The sequence below is a fragment of the Haemorhous mexicanus genome, chromosome 6, assembly GCF_027477595.1.
Source record: "Haemorhous mexicanus isolate bHaeMex1 chromosome 6, bHaeMex1.pri, whole genome shotgun sequence".
Classification (NCBI taxonomy): Eukaryota; Metazoa; Chordata; class Aves; order Passeriformes; family Fringillidae; genus Haemorhous; species Haemorhous mexicanus.
In genome coordinates, this window is record NC_082346.1 from 25358109 (window position 1) to 25381821 (window position 23713).

Here is a 23713-nt window from a genome sequence, read left to right on the forward strand (position 1 = left end):
TAGGAGACAGGACATGTGGATATTAACCTCCTCAAAAGGAAAAAAAATCTGCACCTGCCAACTCCTGCTGAGTGCCAGCCTATTACATGAAGTGCAGCTGCCATCTCCTTCATTTGACAGATTTTAGAAGAGAGCATGCCATGGTTACAGAATGTAGTTGCCATGAGTCTGATCTTATCAATGTACAACAGCTGTACTGGGAACATTTACTCTAATTAGGCAGAGAAACACCTAGTTTCCTTTTTCCTAATTGGCCATAGTTCTGTCCTAGACAGCAAGCTGATCATTTCTGTGTGCAAAATACCAGCAAGGCTAAAGCTGAGCCAGACAAAGACTGTGCCATTAACTGTGCTCATCACCATCCACTCCTCTTGCTCATGACAATTATTTACTCAACTTGGTTGCCAATGACCTATTTTCTTCCCAGCCTAGTTCTGTGAAAATAACGCTGATTAATTTTTACACTTCCAATAGTAAGGGTTTACCACAGGCCCATTTGCTTTGCCAGAACTAGGTTAAGCAGCAGCCACCCACACACATCTGAGAAGCCTCAGGGAGTTTAGGTGTCTCTAGACTGAAGTGACAGCTGATTGGAAGTTTTCCCTAGTGGATTTTTGAACATAAGCACCTGAAATCAGTGAGTTAAGTATTACAATTTAAGCATATGATGAGTTTCACAGCTTTTCCAAAGTGAAGCAAAGATGTGGCTAATTACTTAACTCCATTCTAACAGAAGTGAAATGCATTTGGGTACTTCATTTGTAGCTCACAAATGAAGACAAGAAGAATGTTGCATTGAAGTACCAATTCTCAAAGGCTGAAAGCAAAGAAGCAATGCTCACTCTCCAGCTGATGAACACTCCAGCAGACTAAGTGGTTGTACCTGTGCATTGCAGGGACCTCTGACACCAGGGCTATGCAGTAAAGCTGAATTCCTACTGATTGCATTTCATTTGCATCTTAAAATGATATTTGCTTGTCTTGGTCTGTCTTTGTTTAAATCTTGCTTTCAGGAACTCCCATGTTAAGGTGCTGTGACACAGAATCCAGTGCTACTTAGACTGACTTGCACATCTGTGGTTTTGACTTCAAATAGACACATTTCTCTTGCTCCTCCTAAAGTAAAAATTGAACACGGTGCTCAACTGAAGGAAGACATTGCCAGTTAATTTTGTTAGGGTTTGACTCAAGAGGACATACCCAATGAAAAGCCCCACAACCTTGAAAATGAAAGCAGCATGCATTTTAATGTTTCTGGTTTTTCTCTTCTCTAGCTACTATTCTCTTGCTTAATCTCACAAGCGTTTTCTTAAAACATTTTAAAAGCGAGGCAGCCTAATTGCCTGTTACTGTATGAAACGTCTGCACAAGGGGGAGCTGTTACACCTGAGCCGAGGTTCCTCGCGGAGCCTCTGCCGGCAAATCTGTTACAATGAATTCCACAAATAGGCAGCAGATGTCAGCTCTCCAGCTCTGATCAAAAGAAGATCCTTAAAATTCTGTCTTGCCTCAGAGATACCCTACAGTTTTATTAGTGCTTTCCTGAACCAATCATTTAATTTTGTTTTCCTGAATATCATCAGAAAGAAAATTCATAATGGTGGGATAGCAGCCATGGGTGTTATTTGTTTATACACAAGGAGCAGCTGTTCCAGGGGAAAAGTACTAGCAATAGAGAGATGCTCAAAGTGCAGAAGAGGAAAAAAAACTAAACAGAATTAAAGGCAGAGTAGCAGGAAAGGAATGAAAGAGGGCACACAATTAGGAGTAAAAAGCTTGGGTTTTGTCCTGTAGGTCATTATCTGACTGATCCAAATCACTCTTTTCTGCTTAGTTTCTGTAGAGAGGATAGTTATATTTACTTTGTTTTGTAAAGCTTTTAATAATCTATTTATCTATTTGTAAATGTTTCTTCTTTTTTTTTTCTTTTTTTTAATGGAAACACACCTTCTGATTCATCAGAAACATGAATTGGAGCCAGAAATACACAGAACTATAGAAACACTTTTCCTCATGTGCAGACCAAAACAGCTGTCTTCCCCTTTGCTTTCTCCCTCCACACACCCTCCTGTTCCTCAGAAAGGAAAGAAGTCACAAGACACATAATCCTTAATCCAGGCTTTTCTCTATTTCAGTAATCATCAGTAAGTTCTGTGGCTCCAGGAACTTTGCCTTTCACAGGAATAAAAATCTGGAACTTGTGGCTTCCCCATCATATAATAAAAGAATCCCTTAAGGAAATTAATGGGAATGTCATTGTGGGAAGCATTTAAACTTAGCCTGATCAAAAAAGTCCCATTTTAGTGGGAGTGAAAAATTTTGGTTTGCTCATTAGAGTTGGATTATGAAGCCTTGTACTGGCATAGTTTTTGATTGTCTGTAATACTCACCTGGAATTCTGATGACAAGTGTCTGTTGTACCTCAGCAGTTCTGTTCAAGAAAGCAATGACACTGAGCAATGACCTCTTGTCTTTGGCTTTCACGTTCTCAGTAAAAACAAGTGTTCAGGTCCTCAGTCCTATCATGTCCTACACATGTGTAGTCCATCTACAGAAGTCTCCTGCCGAGCTGATGAGGCTAAAAGAATTGCATGCAGGCTTATTTCTGTGCAGGATTATCTTGTTTATGTATATGAGTGCTGTACAATGGAGAAATTTTACTTCGTATAATTGGTTGAGGAACTAAAGAAATCCCCTGAAGTTTGTGCTTTTCCTGCCTAAATCCAAATTGATTAGAGGTTAGGAAATTATAATTATGTCCCCTTTCAGTCACTGCCTTAATCGTCCCTTTAAGAAGCAAGCAATTACAACGTCACAGTGGAATCCTCTGGCAGTAATACATAGAGTTCATGTCAGCCAGACAGTGTGGCTAGCAAACACTGTCACTGGCTACCCATAAAATACTTTGTGTGCATTAAATGGATGTTTGTGCAGAACAGTTTGCAATTGTTTACCATCAAAGCTGTGAAATTTCTATATTCTACTTATCAACAGATAGCAACAGTGAGAAGTGTGGAATTAGGAAGACCTAGGCTTATTCCTTCTTCTCTCATCTCTGCAAAAAATCCCCTAAACAATTCAAAAAACAGGAAATACCCTATGGAATTAATTTGAATTAAGAACTACAATGTGTCCTCATTTTAATCCAGGCAATCAAGTTAAAATCAAATTAACAAGGAGAAAAAATTAGGGCCCAAATGTTCTTTGAGTATTTTTTTAATTAACTCTGTTTTCATTATTTTTTTGCAGCTGTTTATATACCTTCAGGTTCTGAATAGAACTGGAGGCAAAGAGCTGGAAAAACGGAACATTCTTACATAAAACACAGCGATCTTCCAAATTGCTCTCTGCTAGAACTTACAGTTTCTAACACACATTCTGTTGGGGGTAGGGGGCACGGAGAGACAGGGGAGAGGAAGGTTGAATACCTCTTTAAAATTTGACATGCTTTTCAGTGTTCAATAATTTATAACCCAGTCATAAATCTGTGTAGAAACTTCATGTAAAGAGCTACTTTTTCCAGTATTTCTTCTTTTAATTTTTAAATGTCTTCTGACCACAGTATAACTATTCAGTGTGAGAATTACAGGGCAAGTTTGAACACTTAGTTGGCACTAGCACTGGGATATCAGATGTTCTTATATCCTCTGGGAATTTTTGGCCTTTGAGGCTGCCTGGAAAGAGTACACCATTGCAAATTTATTTTCAAAGCTTCACATCATTCTGAAGAACTGCAGAGAATTCATTATTTTATTTTGTGCTTTGAGGGAATATTAGAGAGAAGTGCTTTTAGTTAAATCAGTTTACTCATTTCTCATTTTAATTATGAGTTTGAAGTATTCCCATTATTTCTGGTATGAACTTCTCTATTTCCATCCTTGCAGAAATTCCAAACTCTGCTACACAAAAATTTTGAGCAGCCTGCTCTAGTTAACCCTGCTTTGAATGGTAGAATAGATTAGTTGAATTCTTGAATAATTTACTGATGTTTATTAGTCTATGGTTCTCACTGAAGCTCTTTTTGAAATGCTGCTCTTGACAGCCTGGAAGTCTGCTTATGGACAGAATATACAGTAAATACTAATGATGTTATTTCTTCATTTATTCAAAACCCATAGTACCATTTCACTTAACTTGGGACAGCTTTTCTATAAAATCAAGATAGAGATTTGAAGAACTGAGTTTAAAACTTGTTTGTGTTCAAATGGCTGCAGGAATCTCACTGTTCTGTTGGAGCATGCCGTGCTCTAACTCCACCCTATCCTGCCCTGGTCCAGAGTCTGTGAAGGCTCTCTTTCCTCATCACCCAGAGTGCTTACAAGACTTAGAGTCTTCACTTAGAGTTATATGCAGGTGGAGTGTCAGCATGTCAAAAATAAACCCTGGAATTATTGGCCACATGTCCTGGCTGAGGACTCTTCATGCTCGGTGCATGTTGCCAGCACCAGCTCCTGGGGAGCGATCTCAATGTGGGCACACTTAAAAACAAGTCAGCAGAGCAGTGCAGGTGTGACTTAGAATCGCTCATTTTCCTGAAGCCAAGAGGTAAAACCAGTTGATCTTACACTCTGTTCCAGCAAAATTGAAGTACAGTATGGAAGTTTTTCCAAGAGTTTGTCATCATGGTTCCTTCGTTAAAAGCAAAAAATAGCTACACATGGAAATTGCCTTGCTTATGTCAGAGGAAAAAAAAGATAAATTTTTCTCTTCTAATGTTCTTATAAAAATGCTGTATGTTTCAGGCTAAGGTTAAAATTTTCCACTGAAGCGATGATCAATATTAATTAACAAGAGGGATTAAACAAAAGTGTAGATGATCATCCTTATTTGGAGGTTATTTGGAGAATTCCTAGCTATCCTTCTTAACCTGGCTGTTGTCTCACTCTGTTAACCCTCAGCACCTGAACACCTAGTATTTTAATGTGAAAAAAAATGTTCACCATTACATTTTTAGGCTTAAACATCCTTTTTCCTTTCTGCTATTTCTACTTCTTGGTGTTGCTGGTAGTGGTGGTCCCACCAGTGTCATATACAACATATCATATTGAAGTAACTTTTGACATTTCCTATTCTGTTTTCTGTCTCATTTATGCTTTAAGGGACATTTCTGGGTAACTTAATAATTTCTGGGTAACTCAATTACAGATTAACATAAGTAGAGTTCCCTTGTTTAAGAAAGTGGGTCATGCTAATGAGGTCTGACTCTCTTTAAAAGGAGCAAATAGGCCCTGCCCTAGAAGAGCACTGTGTGCCAACAGTGAGCATTTTCATACATGATGCCAGCCCTGTTTGATGCCTGACTTAGGACTGGAACCTGTCTTAGTAAAAACATCAGACAATGACTGCATTAGATGTAGCCTATCAGATGGGATCTACACTGTGGCCATCAGGTATTTTTCCATAGTCAGTGATTTTTATTTTGAGTTTAGTATTTTATTCATTTAACTACTCTTAACATCAGGTTTCTTAAATATGAGGGAAAACAGCAATTTTATTACTGCCAAGACAGGAACATGAATGGTAACATGGTGAGTAATAACTGACATATCCAGCCATTCTGTTGGAAAAATTACTAATTTTTAAAGTGAAATAAAGGGTAATGCTTGCTGGAAGGAAGAATTTTGCTGGAGAAGTAAGGAAACTGGGAGGGGATATCATCTTCTCCTGCTTATTTTGATAATTTTGAAGTGAAGTTATTTCTTTACAAAGAGCAGTATTTCTGCCTCCTAGAAAAATCCTCTGCATTGACCCTCTCCAGCCCTTCTTCAGTCTTGCACTGTGACCCCCCACATCCCATTAATTTGTTGACATTTTTCTTTCTCCTTACTTCACCTAACCCCACAATTTTTTTAAATTTTAAACCTACAGAAATGTGGCTTTGTTTCTAAACACTTCTGTCCATTCTTATTTTTTATTTTATAACTGTCACTTGTCCTAACTAAAGTCTTTACTTCCTTATATTTTCTTACCAGCTCTGTCTGAGAAACACAAGTCCTCCATGGATCCTCTGTGAAGGACTGCAGATCTACTACCTCTCTTGCTTTATCTTCTACATATAGGAAAAGGGATGAATAATATTATTCATTCTGGTAATACATGTATTCATCCAAGAATGAGGAGAAGGAATAGAGTCTTTGAAGTTCATCCCTGGAGCAAAGAGTTTGTAAGACTTTAGGTACACAAAATATTTTTTATTATATGTAACACCTCAGTCACATTAGCCCTTTTAAAATGCAAGATGGATATACTTTTAGTATGAATTTGGACCATGTTTTCAGTGTATCAAGAACTTTTAAAACCCTTTTCCCCATTATTACAAGTATCCCACTGCCCTTATTGTCTTCTCGATAATCATAGAACAGTTGGAGAACAATCCCATGTGAAAGAAAAAAAAAAAAAAAGACAAAAAAAGGGCAATTTCCTGTTCCAATGTGGAGTATAAATGCAATTTCACTGTCTGGCTTCTTGACTGTAGTAACCTCCTCAGGCTAAATTGAAGGACTTCTTGCTGGGAACTGGGATTGAAGAGAAAATCCCCTTCTTTTGTAGATACAGAACTCTTTTTTAGGTAGCATACAATGGAGAAAAACTTGTTACAAGGCCAGATGTTGGTGATTAAACTGCAGGAGGAAAATTACTTGGCAAATGTTTTTTGTATAGCAAATTTAAGATTTATCAAAATGTATGGTCCTTTTTTGCCATACTTCACCTGCAGTTCTGGTATTATCAGTCAACATACTAGAAAAACAGCAAGTTCATGATTTGGGCAGTTAATGTGGCTGCTCTTCTATCTACAGCTGATTGGGTTAAAACAAGGTCCAAGGCGTCCTAGCATGCAGTCAGTGGGAAGTTCTTGGAACTCTTAAAGTAGTACCAAACTCCCTCATCAGTTTGCCAGACAAAAGTTTAACAGTTCTGTGCTTCTGTTGAGTGTGGGGGTCACTTGTGTTGCAGACAGTTATGGCAGAATTGCATATCAGGAGTCCATAGGATCTGGGGTCCTAATCTTTAATGTGGCCAATGTGAAGTGGTCAGGAAGCTGGCAAAAGAGAATCTGTAATACTTATTCAGTTAAAAGGCAAGCTCTGCTTCTCAAAAATTCTTCATTGTTCCTATCTTCATTACCTAGCATCCCTCACCCCCAAACCAGGATCAAACACAAACCAACCAAAATAATCCCCAAAGCCCCAAAGCCTTTAAATGTTGATCCATCATCAAGAAGGTTTAATAAAAGAATCTTCTCTCAGAAGATAAATTGACAACATTGAGACATTAATTAGTGCTTTTCTTAGCAAACTTAACAGTGGTGCTGATTTTTATGGTCTTCACATTCTGCTTCTCTGTGGGGAATGTCTCTGATTCCCCAAAATCAGGGGAGTATGCTATGGCTACAAAGAGGCTCTGCTCTTGTTCATAAAGGCTTAAAAAGTTAGGTAAAACATGGTTAGATAACTCCAGGCTGCCTGACCTTTATCTAATATAATGGATGGCAAACCCTGGGACCTGCTGGCAAAATTTGGTGTTTTTTCAAAAGTACAGAGAAAATTTGGTTTGTCAGTACAATGAAATACAATTTTGTGTTTTAATTAAGATCAAGTAATTAGACTAAACATATACATGAAAAGAAAGTTATGTGGCAAAAAAGTCACACAACAATATACACATTACACTTTACATGAGGTATTCAACTGTCTTACTACTACACTGAGTTCATCAGGTTGAAACTCATACTCTCATTTTAATTTTCACAATTCTTACACATTGCCTTTATATAGGCTTTCATATTCTTTTCTGTACACCCTCTAATATGACTGGCATTTCTTGTCACTTAGAAGTGTCAGGTTTCTCTTTCTGACTTGCGTTTCAAATCATTTTTCTGATATTTTTCCTACTACCAGTGCTGTCTTAAATATTGGATGTCAGTGGTCTTTGCACATACGAATTTGTCATGCAATCTGCTCAAGAGAACAATGTACCATGTTAGATTTCCTCTTTACAGTAGTCTACGTAAATTCTGTCTAGCATCTATAACATCATTCAGTAAACTCTCAAGATTTTGCCAATTTCTAACATTTTAAACTTCAGGATATAGTCTTTTAATAGACACCAGAAGACAACCTCACTACCACTTCCCTAAGTACTTTGGCTAGTTTATCACCTATGTCAAGATTTAATTCAGGATGGGTCTTTATAGAATTGCTGTAGATGATTTCACAGCACTCTTCTCTCTTTGTCCCCTTCTAGTGCCTCCCTTTTCTCTGTTGCTTCATACTTCTCTAATCCAGGTGTTTTTCAGCTGTGTATCACATGATATTCCATCCCACTTTTCACAGCCTTCCACTTTGACTCTTTCACTTATTTCAAATTTTAATATCCAAACAGAGTTTTATTTCTTTCTCTTTGGTGTTAATGAGCTTCATGAATGGATATCTTTGTGAAATTTGCTGATGTTTTTGTATCACTGATTTCCATAATTTAAATTCAATTATGTTTTATTTCTTTTAACTCAGAATGCTTTTACAGTAACTGTTTTATTTAGAGCTTGAATGCAATGTATTGTTAATTGATTACACTCTATGTCTTACTGCCAACTTGTAAAAACCTGCTGTCTTTCTCTTTCATTTTTGCAGAATGAAGTAAATTGGTTACAAGATTTATATTGTTACAATATCTCTTTAAGTAGACAGTTTTCTCTTGGAAGAAATCTTCGTCTCTTCTGACTGCCCATTGTCACAGAGCTGTGAGTTTTTAGACTAAAGTGAAGCAGTACTGCAGTGGTGTATGGTTTCATCTCCCACTGCAAATTCCTAATTTTATAACTGGCTCACTTGTCTACTCTATTCCTCTGTACAGCTCATGTCCTTTTCATACCTAGTGCTGGAAGCCACCATCTCCAGGTAATTAATGACTCCTCACCTGGACCATTTTGTCTCTTATTGTTTCCTTCTGTGTCTGTCTTTATATTCTTTTTAAGAAAATATTAAAATTTTTAAAAAACCAAACCAGATTTTTTTTCAGCTATTTGCACATCATTACACTCATGTGAACCAAGACTGGATTTGAACGAGGCTTCCAGTAGCAAAGATTTTTCTGACAGCCAGCATGTGTCCTCCTCCAAATTATTATTCTCAATATGTACTTTAGATTTCAGCTACTGGTAGTCCCTGGCATCTCATGATCATCTGAGTGATTGCTTTCCTGGTCTGTCTGTGATGGTACAATGTGGCAGTCTTTATCTTAGCATTTTAGCAAACTGTTTCTGGTGAAAATCAGAGAAATTGAAAAGAAGGTATAAAGTCCATCAGATTTCCACTCAATAAAGCCATCCCTATTTATCAGATCTACAACTGTCAGCAGGCTGGAGTACTGGTTGACTGTAGCCATAAGCAACTCCAAGCATAATAGCATCTTTCATCTCTCCCCCTCTTAAAATTACAACTTTTTCTCAAATCCTAAATAATTTTTCTCACAGTTGAAAAATAAAAGAACAAAGACAAAGGCAATAACTAGTATTTAGGTAAACAGTTGGGGTAAAGGGAAAGTAGAGCATGCAGGGAACTCAGGCAGTCCTTCACCCTCAGAGTTAGTGTGACCTACTCTTTTGGTCACTGTCTTGTACCTCAGTCTCTCGTGTAATCACAGCCCAGACTGGGATCTACCTGGCCTTGCAATTATTTCAGCCAGCTCTCTAACACCTGTGGGTGGATGTTGTCAGGGACCATGGATTTGTAGGGGTCAAACTCCTGTAATACTTCACAAACCAACTCTCCCTTCACTGATGATGGATCTGTGTTTTCACAAAGCTGGATTTTTGTTCACAAGGCTTGAGACCCAACAATGTTGGTAAAGAGAGAGGTGAAGAAAGTGTAGGGAAAGTCTTCCTTTTCAGTGCTGGTGACTAGTTCAGCTCTCCTGTTTAAAAGTGGGCCAATATTTCCCTTCTGTTTCTGCTTGTATTTCAGCAGGTTAGTACCACTGGTGTCTCTCTTCATACTAAGTTGTCAGGCTTGTGCTATCCCATGCCACAATATACCAAGTAATACACCTGCACAGGAACTGAGGGACTTCAAAGGAACCAGAGACTGAGATACATCACATAAGGATGCAGATAGCACTTAGTCATGTTGGATGTTCTGCTTACAGTAAGAATGAGATGCTCTTACTCTGTTCTCCCCTGCCATGTCCTAGCTCTTACATATATGACAACATGATGGACATCTAAACGCACTCTCTTGGTAACCAGGAATATAAGTCTTAAATACCAGGTAACTGATGCTCTTATAGAATGCTCTCCATAAGGATCTCTCTTCAGGTAGAGGAGATGTTACATGTAGTACACAGATGAGGCAAAGATGATGATGATGATGATGAGTGAATTAAACACACTTTTTAAGTTTAGCCACATTTTCCCATTATAAGATAAGATGCATGGAAATTTATGAAAGGATATTTCAATAATTATCTAACATACTCATCAATATGTCTGAAAAAGTACTGAAAAGAATGTACTTTCAAACAAATCTTTAAGGCTTGAACAGTTACACATTAGATCGAGGATTAAGTCTTGAGTTCAAGTCAAAATTTACATGCACAGCCCCAGAGCTCAACAGTTACTGAAAATACTCCTTGTATTTTTTTTGCTTTCCAGGTTCTAGCTGAACCTGTGCTTATTGACCTTCAAGGGACACAGCAATATCTTTCTTACTCAGGCCTTGCCTGAGGGGTGATGCAATGACAGACTGAATTGTCATTCTGGGAATTTGGTTGGCATTGTGTCAGTTTTGCTTCACATCAATTTAGATAACTGTGGCTTATCGTGTGTCTCTACGATGGCATAGGTATATGATATATATGAAATGAAAACTATATATGTAAATATATCCCCGTAACTCTGGCAGCAAAATTATGTAAATGTCAACTGAAAAGCTCTTTCTTACCATTAAGGATGAATCTGTGCATATTGGGATTTTTAACCCTCTACAAGAGTGTCATATTGTCACATGGTCATATTATAAAATACATGTGAAATTGCTTTCCTTGTGTGCAGAAATACTCCTATAATGAGTAGAGGTTGCAGGATATGAATTTAAGGCTTAGAACCTAAGATATCTGGTAAACTAGATTCTGTTACTTTTATTAATTTTGTCTGATAATGATAGTTGCAGTATTAAATACTGTGACAAGATGCAATACTCATCAGGTAATTCTGGACCCAGAGGTTGGATTCACCATCAGAAAGCTTTGTCAATTTCTAAAAGAAAGTTTTGCATAAATAACCTATTGTGCAAAGTTCAGTAATTCAAAAGCACCTTTCTTTCAGAGCTTCTTCTGGGTGCCTGTTTGGGGTAAAGATGTAAAACTTGGAAGTAGGGAAGCCTTTACAGCCCGGTGTATCTGCTGTGAAATTCATATTAGAGAGTCCAAACTTGGTCAAATTCCAGAATATAAACTTGTAAGAGTTTTACACTTATCTTCAGCATGCTTAATCCTTTTATAGTTCCTTTTGTCAGGAAAATCCACAGTGGTTTATGTCCAAAAAGGAGACAGAGGAGTTCGGCAACTTTATTCCAGTAAAGGGAGAGAGTCCACTGAGGGTTTTGGAGGGTGCAGCCTCCTTTTATCCTAAACTGGCCACATGTTGCCCTCTTCCTTTCCCCACTGGCTGAGGTACCAGGAAGGTACAGCCTTCCTGAACCGCCTTCCACATATTCCTCCCTCGAACCTCCCATTTTACACCTAAGTTCAGAAACTCAGGTTTGTGCAGACTGTCTCTTTCAGGAGCCAAGTGGTCCAGGCTCTGCAACAAACCTGCTGCCCAAAGTTAGGGGGGACATTTGGACCCATTTCAAAGACCTTAACACCCACACCTTCATCCATCAAATTGCTTGTAAAGACATGGGCTTGTAGAGACATGAGCTTTCTTCTCACTACTGATGCCCAAACTACATGTTCATTGCTGAACAGAAGAAATGTCTGTGGCTTCCTCACTGACATCTCTGTTACAGCACTGGAGTGTGAGTGTAGAGCTACACAGTCACCTTCTGTTTACACTGAAGAACAGTGAAGCACTGAAAACTAGAAAAAAAAAATCTGCAAGGATTTTTTTCTTTGTGCAGAAAAGAATTTGCAAGACTAGAGGAAGGAGAGTGAAGATATTAGAAGCTGACAGCTGAAATAGGTGTGTACAGGAGGGAGGCTGTGCCTGGTTGGAAGGGGGGATGCTGTCACTTGACATCCTTGAGAGAAAAGTGGCAAGTGAAATTGTCTGTCTGGGAAAAAATGGTGCCACGTCTCTATTGCCATAGGAAAGAAATTGAAGGTCTTGGCATTCAATCAGTACTGACAGGGCAAGGAAAATCAGGAGAGAAACCTGAATGGACTACAATAAACAAACTGATAGGATGAGGGGACAAAGCAGGAGTTCATGTTTGGTAAAAAATCTTCTGACAGAAGTTAAAAAAGAGCTGTGAGAGGAAGACCAAGTCTGATTCTAATAGGACATCGGCCACGTGCCTAAAGAGTTGTTTGGTGGTTTGTTGTTGTTGTTTTATTTTATTAAAAAACAAACAAACCAGAATAAAAGCAGCAGAGAGAGTCCTGTGAAATACCTGTGAAGCACTTGACCAGAAGCAATTAGCAGGCCTGCAAGGAGGACAGGAAGATGCTGACACTACTTTATCCACAAGCTCAAATGCTTGAGGTATGTGTGGTGATTGAAAAGTCCAACCCCAGAGATGTCAGATGACTTTGCACACAGAATTTTCTCATTTTCAACTTACTTTAAAAATGCAAAATATCAAAGATACTCCAGAGTTAAAGAAGTTTTTGTAGTTTATAATTAAAACCTAATTTTCCACTTATGAAACATTGCTGCTGCAACTTGGTTACCTCATTTCCTTGCCATGAGATCGCCATGCATTTTAGCATGAATCATGCTCACTTGCTGGAAAAATACAGAATACTTGATTTTAATTCTGTTATTCAGCATGTACCACAGGGCTTATAGGCAGCCCCAAGCTAGGAAGAGTTGAGATTTTTACCCCTCCCTTTGTAAACATTGCAAACACATTGAAATGCATTGTAAATGGTAATGCATTTAGTATCATAATGTGAAGAGTTTTCATTATTACTGCCAGTTGACTGAAGGAGAGCTTATTCACAGAGACTGAGCTGAAGAGCATCACGTGCTTGTAATTGTACACCATCATGTGTCTGTGGCATAGTTTTTAAGAGCTCTCTGTGTTGTATAGCCTATTAAGTGTTCAAAGCACAATTCAGTTCCAACTGGAAATGCTCAAGTGTTGTCCTGAGCAGCCCTGGAGTAGTAAGGCAGGCATTCAAGAACTGAGGGAGAGAGCTTGTAGTAGATGCTTGGTTTCAGTGACTTGCCTGATTGGGCCCAAATATTCTGTATCTAAGAGGGGAAGATTCTGATTTCATAGAAAAGTATTTGCTTGGCTTAAACTAGAAACTGCTCTTTCTCCTCCTGAAATCTTTTTTTTTTTAATTGAACTTTATGCTTTCCATGTTTTTCCTTCCAATGCTCTTCTCCATTAAACATTCCTACATTTCAGCAAAGGGCCTTCTTTTCAGGATTCATTACATTTAGTAAGATGTAACTTTCACTGTTTTTGAGACTCTGAGTAAATAAGTGAACTATTGCTGTTTTCTTAATGTTGAGGCAGGGCAGGAGACTGACTTTTTTAAGATTAAGAAAAGTATGGAAGTAATACCCTTGGGAAAAAAGCTGCAAGAAATTATAAATAAAACTAAGTGGAAAGCATTGCTAATAATCCCAGTTTTTGAGTTCTGAAGTAAAAGGAAATACCATTAGGTGAGAGAGATACCTACGGTGAGAGTTGTCAATTATGCCAATATTTTATCAGTTCAACTCTCATAAACATTCAGGAAATGCCACAAGGGAGGTTTATTTTTATGCCTCCAGAGAACAGCTAGAGTAAAAATCTGTAAATGTTTCCTGTCATATCTTCACAGAAATATATAATAAATTGTTAATGTTTTATATGTAAAACTTCTTATTGAAAGAAATCTTCATGATCTAATCAAAGAGTCATGGCTCATTCTTCCAGAAAGAGAAGCCCAAGTGGAAGAATACAGGTATAGTTGTTATACACACATTTATTTTCTGCTCCTTTTTCCTGCTGTTATGCTCACCCTTCTCCTTCTCCTTCTCCTTCTCCTTCTCCTTCTCCTTCTCCGAGTTCCAGCCTCAGTGGTTTCATTCTGATTTGATGGGCAGGGCTGTGGTGAGCCAGCATTTTGTGGTGTCCTTTACTGGAGACAGTTGACATTCATGTCTTCTTCCACTGCTCAGGATCTGTTAGGGATCATTTTTGTTTATTGATACACATTTTTGCTCACTCCTCATTGTTTTGCATCTTCCCAATATACCTGAATTTACTATATGTGATACTTTGTGTGATGTACACAGGATTTCTTCTCTCTGTAAGCCCTAACACCAGTTTTGTCAGCTTCTAGATTTGCATTCTTTAACTTCTTTAAGCACTGGTGAATTGTTTACAGCTGTGTGGTCTTCAGTGCCAAGCCTGTTGCTGTTACAGCAAAATCAAGTAAAGCAAAGCACAGGAAGGACAGGAAGAGTTCAAACAAAGCCAGCCCAACAAGATGTAACCCTCAGGGCTTCCAAACTTATAAAACCTGTGGTCTTCCAAAACAAAAGGCCTGTTAGCTATGGCAATGTCACAGTGCTGGGCTACAAAGCAACATTAGTTGCTGAGATTGACATACTGGATGGTACTGGTAAGGAAATTCAAAGGGAGAGCTAATTGCACAGGAGTAAAGATGCCCTGAAGTGCTGAGATTAACCAGTAGCCCTTAATTTTCACAGGTGAAACATCTGTGATTTAGGTTTCTGTGTTGTAAGCTTATAATGTTTTCAAAAAGAGTTAGAGTAAGAATTGTCATTATGAGTCAGGCCTGTCATCCATGCATTTTCTTTAAGCCAGCACCAGATGCTTCAGAGAGCAGTGCAAGAAACCCCAAGGTGGGCAATTACAGAATAACTAGTCCACATGGAAGGCTTCTTCCTAATTCTCAGCAGTTAAAGATTTGCTTGTTTACTGATGCATGAAGGCTTATACAATTTTATAGTTGGTTTGTTTTTTCTTTCCTACCTAATATAATTGTGAATGTTGTAAGATTTCATGTAAACATGAAGTCCACCTTAGAGTCCTAAGCTGTTGGCATCAGTGATTTCTGGTGGTACTTCGTACCATAGCTTAACTGTACAGTGCATAAAAATTAAAATATTTTATTGTTTGTTTTATTTGACACTTGCTGCATTTCAATTCTACTGAGTGTACCATTGCTTTTCTTTAATTAGAAAATAACTCTATGTTTCTCAGTCATCCATGGACATTTTTGAAAAAAAAAAGGTAAATTTATGTTCTGTATTTATTCATCAGATTTTCCTCCAGTGGGAAATCTCTGATTCTCAGTACTTTAGAAATACCTTCTAGTTACTAAGGAGTGTGAAGACAGAGCAGCACTGATTTTAAAAAGATCTTGATGGAGACATAAGGACTCCCATTTACTCAGTTGTTTTCATTGACTTTCAGTATTCTCTATCTGGTGTATCAGTCCCTATTGGCCAGTAGAGAGAAGTAATGCTTTTCTCTAGGGTCAGTTCTCCAAATATGCTGGGTGTTTGGGAGCTCCTTATCTCTTTCTACTAGAGTGTTCATGTGAATACTGATACACTCTAGGTTTTCTTCTTCTCTCCTATCATATTAAAGCATAATGAACTGGCCACAGCCAGCCTCTCTCTCTATGCAGGCATGTTGTTAAAATTCACTTAAAGAAACTGAGACAATATTGAGCATGGCAGCTCCTCATTGACCTGTAATTTAGATTCTAGACTGATTTTTCTGTTCTCTATAGTCAGAAATAGAGCTCCCACTCTGTTTTGGATCATCGCTTTGCTTAAGGGTTTATTTTAAAAGTTATTTTAAAGCTTGTTTTGAAAGGTTATTGTGGTTTCTTTGAATAATAAGCTATTTTTTTTTTATTTTAGTCCAGCTGCTTGAGAACAATTTCCTTTTCCTTAAACAAAGCATTCTTTGCTTATTTACACAATTTGGACTGTGGTGAACGTTACTGGTGGTTACACTCTCTTTAATATCTTTAGAAAGGATTGTTATCCAGTCTTGTTATCCATACACAGAATTTGCCCTGTAAAGTGTTATTTCAAATCTGTATACTTGAAATTTAACTTGAATTCCCTCTTCTATTTGGATCCTACTCCTTCCAGTTGTCTTGAAAATTCTGCTAAATAATTGCACTCAGCCTGAAGAGCAGAAGGATCTGTGGGGATTTTATTGTGGTTTTTCAAAACTTAAAATGGGTTATAAGGAAGACAGACACTTTTTCCCAAGGCTTGCAGTAGGAGGACAAAAGGCAAAAATTTAAAACTGATAGAGGTAGGTTTAGATTGGACACAAGGAAGTTTTTTCATGAGGGTGATGAGACACAGAACAGGTTACACAGAGAAGTACTGTTGGTACCAGATGGCCTCCAGGGACTTCTCCAAACTGAATTGGAGGACATGAGACAGTATTCAGTAATTATTGGTCATTAGCCTACTTCAGCAATAAAATGCCTGAAGTGAAATGGAAACAACAAAAAAAATTATGTTCTTAGCAAATCCCGTGTTATTTTCTAGACCAGGACATTGTATTTTCCCTAAATCACTAGAAACTAGTAACCTGAAAGCTATTTGTGACATAATAAAACTGCATAGAGTCACACATAGATGGAAAGAAAGTGGAGTGCTGCTGCTGCAGATGTCATGGCCAACAGGAGAAAATGGATCATGTATAACTTCTCTGTTCTTTGTAGAATGCAGCCTTTTCCCCACTGAATGAATTTTGAAATCTAAAAACTGGTTGTAAGCTGTTTAATTTTCTGAACATAGGGGGTGAGGTAAATAGCTTCAAATAGTTCAGCAAACCTTAAAAGAAAGCAGACCAGAAAAGAGAGTTTTAGATGAAAAGACACTTATGTTTAAAAACATGAGCAACCCTGCTTAAAAATTGTCTTAAAAGTAAGACTTTTAAAAACCATCCCCTATGATAGGACTCCATAATTAAAACCCCGAATTTTGCATTTCAAGTTTGGAAGATTCTAGTAATAAGGAAGCTGTAAAGGTGTTGTTAAAAAATTATTTTGTCTTTGCTGAAACCAGTATCACTATCAACCCAAATTCTTTTCGTTATTTCTTGGTATCATCAAACTGTGGAGGATTGAAAAAGCTGAGGAATAATAAATGTTTTAATGCTAACTGTGAGTAGACTGTATGAGTGAAAGTACTTGGGAGGGTTATTTAGATGAGATTTCAAGCCTTATTTCGTAAAGCTGGGTTATATTAATTTCTTTGGAATTAACTTCCATATTGGTCTTGGCTTGCAGTTTTGTTATAGATAAGATTGTGAAAAACATCCATTCTGCTCAATGCTTTACTGTAAATATACTGGTGTTGAGCTAAGGGGTACGAGTGGATCAGAGAGTTTTGGGTGCTTCACTGCCTCAAAATACACCTGGTCCTAACCCAGATTTTCACCTGTGTCTATCAGTTGGCCCATGTTTATCCCAATGGGACAGATTTCCTGTCAGATCCATCAATTAGGTATTGTATCAAAACCACATAAATCACCTGGGTAAATCAGACCAAGCCAGAATCAAATTCATTGTACCCATTAAAGACGGATATTGTCTCGTAAAATACATAATATGTCAAAGCTGACATAATCTTCACTGAGAAAAGAGAACAGCCCATCTATTTCTAAATGAAATAAATCAAAAGAGGGAAAAGAGAATTAAACTGGCATCTCTGCTATCTTTAGCAGAGGAAAGAAGACTTGAACATTCTACAGTAAGTACAGAAGAGCTCCCCTGCAGTGCCCTGGTGATCCCTTGCTCCCATACAAACCTTTTCTGACAGCTGACAGCATCAGCAATCTCTGCATCCTCCACTTGAGGCTCTTGAGCTGTGAGTTTGGCTCCAGCTGTGAGCATTTCCCAGGCACTGTCTAACCTCCTAAGAGCAGGAATGAGTACACAACATTACAGAGTAGTGTATGCACCTACACTTACATCTGCATTCTGGAGACAAACTCTCCACTGGACACACTTAAACACTCTTTGCCCTCCACATTTCTGGGACAAGGATGCAGCAATCCTGTGAGAGCATCCCTGCATTTGTCTGGGTGATGCAGAGAACTTGGCAAGTATCAGGGCCATATCTCCTGTTGCACTTTCTATAAGCAAGTCTTGTCCCCAGCCTGCAGCCCTGTCCTGCTGGCCAGCAGCTCACCCTGCAGGGAGTGCTCCAGCCACAAGTTCTCCACGAGCCTGGCACAGAGCAGAGTCATGTCAGTGATGGGAGCTGGCTTGGCAAGTGGCTCTGGGAGTTCCCCAGCCCAGCACAGCTTTTGCTTCTCTCCTGCACAGGGCTGCAGATGGTTCCATGCCACTGCTTCTTTGACCCTGGGGTCTTCTGTCTGCAATAGACAAGCACCAACTTGCTTACACCCACCTCCTCCACACTCAGCCACCACCACCCCTGGGCTGTGGGACCTTCTGAGCTGGGCAGTGACGGGGACCCAAAGGTCCATCTCCAATGCTTCAGCTTCCAGAGAGCCGGCCTCAGCCTCGCAGTGCTGCCACTCTGTGTTCCTGGGCACCACAACATGGAGAGACAGCTGCTCTCACTTTCTTTTTACCATTTTTATTTCTGCTTTTCTGCAACTGGCTAGTGTCAGGTCCTAGGAAATAATCTAAGCATATCTAAGTTTCAGTGTCGAAGCTGCCCCTTGAAAAAGCTTTCCGGGGTTCTTATCAGGCATATAAAATCAACTGAGATTAACAAAGTCCAGATTTAACCTGGTGCTTTGGCTATCAAAAGTATGTCAGTAAATACTAATGAACAGCTTCAAATCTTCAGCTAAGCAGAGTATTTCTGATATATAGGTGATGGTTTGATAGATCATGTAGATCATTTATAGATTCATGTAGATTTCCTCCTACAATATGTTTCAAAACATAGTAAGACTTGATGAAACTACTTGATACTTAACATTTAATAACATGTTACTTTTCTTTCAGTCATGGCTGCTCAATAGTTCCTCCTGATTTCACTGGAATATTATAGTTTTCAAATTTGTGTGTTCAGAAATCTACACAGCTCTGCATCTGACAAATATCTTCAGGGTACTTGTTTCAGCTGCCAGTGGCATACAACACATCACTTAAATCACCTAGAGTGATGTTTCTTTCCTTTCTAAGGAAAAAGGCCTTATTGGAAAGCTGAACCTTCTTAACCAGGAAAAGGAAGAGGATTACAGATAGAATGAATTCCCATGTTTCTAATTCCCATGTTCCTTCCCTCTTCTGCAAACAGGCATTCACCAAGAATCATATTAATAAAATTTTTCTTCCCTCACATTTTGGAGCATAAGAAAACATAGCTGTGCTCTGACATATTACAGGTAGAACCACACACAGACTGGTTTTCTTCCCCCTCTGTGATTCTGAGCAGAGATATTCTGGAGTACATACAAATCACAGAACTGGTGTTGTGGCAACAAGTAATCACAGGGTGACTGTCAGGGCATGGGAAACACATACTGCAGAGGCTATAGATGAAGTGTTGGAAATTCTTGGGTATCTGTATGGAAAACACAGGGGAAAAAATGACATGCATGAAGGTATCCATAAAGGACAGTGGAGAAAAAAATTGTAGAAGGATTTTGGAGAAGGATAAATTTAATTTGTAAAAGTTATTGTGGTTACTGAACCACTCATGTGGAGTTCTGCATTAAAGGATAAAAGGACACTGGATGTTTGCCAACCTGTTCTGTATGGATGCTGTTTTCAGAGGAGGCTGAAGTAGGTACCATGCCTGATCACACACTAATAGAAGACAACACACGTTGATTAATAAAATGTCCAGTTCATGGGTCCTGAGTGGGAAGACAGCGGTGAATTATTCTTTCCTGTTTAATGATATTTTTTGTTTATGAACCTAGAGACTCTTTAAAGACTGATCTGGGAGCCAATGCTGCATATGCCATACAGGCCTGCAGGATTTTTTGTAGGAAGGCGCTGCTGGTAAAGCTAGGAAGCACAAAATGCTATCCTTCTACTGTCCTAGTAAGGCCAACATAAGTGGATGTCAAATAGCTCAGATGATTACTTATCCTGGGGAGGCATTATAGGCAGTAGCCAGGATTAGGCTTTCAGCTGAGACATTGCTCCTGAGAATCGGAAAATGAGGGATTATTTAGGTGAAAAGATAATGGCAGAAAAAGCATTATGAAACCTCAGAGTGGGAGGAAAAAGGCCAAGGCTGGAGAGACAGAACTGAAAAGATTAAAGGAGAATTGTTAGGATAAAAATGACATCGTAAAAAATATATAGCTGTGTTACTAAAAACATACAGGACTATTAAAATGCAAGGTTTCTCAGAAATCTAATTTATCCTTTTGCTCTCTGGTTTGCAGATAACAGTGCTCTCCTCTATTTCATTTTGGGAACAGGAGACTGTATAAATAGGTTTTTAATAACTGTTTAAATTTGAACTTCCTAAATTTAAAAGAAAAAAGCTTCCCCTATGATGCTTTAAAGCATTTCATGATTGAGCTTCAAGTGAGCATTGGAACCTATAGTGAGCACAAATATAGGTCTTGTTGTAAACTTGGTACACAAGCAGATTTAAACAGCCACCATTTCAGGTCTCTGCCCCATGAATGGAAAATGGAAAATCAACCCATTAGGTGATGTAAGAATGGAATACTTCAAGTTATTTCTGGGAGAGGAGAGGAGAGGAGAGGAGAGGAGAGGAGAGGAGAGGAGGGGAGGGGAGGGGAGGGGAGGGGAGGGGAGGGGAGAGGAGAGGAGAGGAGGGGAGGGGAGGGGAGGGGAGGGGAGGGGAGGGGAGGGGAGGGGAGGGGAGGGGAGGGGAGGGGAGGGGAGGGGAGAGGAGAGGAGAGGAGAGGAGAGGAGAGGAGAGGAGAGGAGAGGAGAGGAGAGGAGAGGAGAGGAGAGGAGAGGAGAGGAGAGGAGAGGAGAGGAGAGGAGAGGAGAGGAGAGGAGAGGAGAGGAGAGGAGAGGAGAGGAGAGGAGAGGAGAGGAGAGGAGAGGAGAGGAGAGGAGAGGAGAGGAGAGGAGAGGAGAGGAGAGGAGAGGAGAGGAGAGGAGAGGAGAGGAGAGGAGAGGAGAGGTAAAAAAAAGCTTCCTTACAGAATATGTGAAAAATATTTATTTACTGTATCTAGCATTGAGAAAAGAGTAAAGGAAACAAATCTTAAGAAGTGAGTAGAATATTCACCTTATCAAAATGTATGGCAGTGATGTTTCCCCAGCAATTTTGATTATACAAAGGAGAAATACCATTAATACATCAAGATTTTGATGTCTGTTGGTTACATCACACTCCCAAATTCATGGTAGTATTATAATATCTAGGTTCTGAGGTACTCAGGGCAGACCCAGGTCCAGTTCTCTGGGAATTAGGGTTCTGCATCCCCTCTCCCCAGTATTTCTGGAGTGACCTCTGTTATTTAGTAGCAGAGTGGGAAATACCTTTCATAAGTGGCAATATGCAGCCACTGTGTGCTGCACTCAGGAAAGGGCATCCCCGTGCCTTCACTCTCATCTGCTTTGCACTAGTGGCTGAGGAGACCTGCACCACCCCAGACTGATTAGTGCTCCTTTTGGGTGAACACTTTACAAGGTCATCCAGATCCTGCAGGAGTGGGTAAAGAATGAAGACAAAAAACACATGATCATGATGAACACTGAAGAGGCTGTATTTTCCATGGAGAGTGCCTCTGCATTACAAAGATTTCATACAGATGGTCATGAATGTTTGTTCTTCCAGAATCATGAATATTCCATATGGCCACATCACACAATTACTGTTTACTTGTGTTTATGCTCACTACTGAGAATCAGCACCGAATTACAGTGACATCCAGGAGTGAATTACAAGAGAGGCCAACATTTAGGAAATAAAAAACATCCATTGTCCTGTGTAATACTCATCGAGTATCAGCATGAAGATTCATGGAAAAAAATCTCTTTAGCCTTGGATATGGTTTGTGGAGGACAATGCAACAGATTCCACAACAAAATAGGATTTTGTGAGCCATGAGGAATCTTTATAAGCCATAAAGGAGACAGCAAAGAGGCAATTTCATTGAAGTATGTAGACTTAATAGTATCTGTAATGTCAGTGTGAATTATTAGAGCAATTCTGGCCCTGATGGCAATGTGGAAGTTAGAGGGGGGAGCATGAAAATAGGAATGTTATAAGAATTAAAAAATAAAGAGTTGGAAGGCTTATCACTTGGAGTGTAACAGTTGAAATGCTACTCTGTGGAAATGTTCTTCCAATTCAAAAGCATCTGTTGTTGTCCTTCAAAAAACATAGTTAGACAATTAAAAGCAGGAAAGAAACAGTGCTGTGGTGTCAGACAAGCTGCTTGCAGAACAGATTCCTTCCAAAAATGTTTGGGGTTCAGTAGCTCAAGAAAAGTCCTGTCAAAGTTTCCTCCTTTGGGAGTCCTGGAAATGAGAACTGTATTTGTTTTTTTAATCAACAGGTCAGTATATCAAGGTCAATACCACTGATATTGAGGTCAAAAGCAGTTTTTCATTTATATTTATATTTATATTTATATTTATATTTATATTTATATTTATATTTATATTTAGAAATAAGGGAAAAGAGGCAAAGTAAAGTGACCTACTCAGGGTCCCAGAGAAGTCAATGGCAGTCCTGGGAATAGGTAAAATATTAGAGAATTAGCAGCTGTCTGCTTTAACTTTGGATACGGTTCTGAGTCCAAAAATTGTAGTGAGAAATACTTCAACTGTGGAATTATAAAATAGTCTTCCAGGATTTATTCTTGGGTTTACCTCCATAAAAAAAAGATATGAAATAGGATGGTAAAGGATAGCACTCTGGCAATCTGTGCAACTGGCTGTGTCAAGATAGGCACATTGCAGGTTTTCCCTTCTTCAGACTTGGAAGAAATGTCACAATGACAGTGAGCATCTAGGACTTCTCTCATTGCCTGCAGAAGAACAAACTTTGAGAAATTAGGGTACTGTCATTAGATAAGCCTTGGCTGTAGATTACAGGCTTACTTAGAGCTGCACAGTCAATTTGTACCCTCTTTACTGGGCAGGAGGAACATGCTAGGAAACATTCATTACATGATACATAAAATGCACCAAACAGCATGACATTATTTTACTTCCTAACAAACTGGAGGCTCCAGCTTTGTCATCAAGCTTCTTTCAGGGAAGGAGATATTTGATGATGTCTAGATTTTGCAACTTTAACATTAAAGCCATGTTTTGTTTAATCAAGAAAAAGGGAAGTCCAAGTGATTACTCAAGCTTTAAAAAAAGTATTAGAGTGAGCAGGCAATTTTCAGGGTGGTCAAGGTGATGAGAAGACAACAACATTGTGCAGTCTAGTTTGAAAGCAGTAATTGGCAGAAACATTTTGCTTGGGATTGGAAAGCTTGGGACAGAAAAGGGTTGTGGTCTCTTTCAAAGTTTGGATGGCAAGGCAGGAAAAAAAAAACACTATGAAAACTTTCTATGACTTATGTGGTGACTGATTTTGTTCTTTTTTTTTTTTTCCCTTCACAGGTCAGTAAGA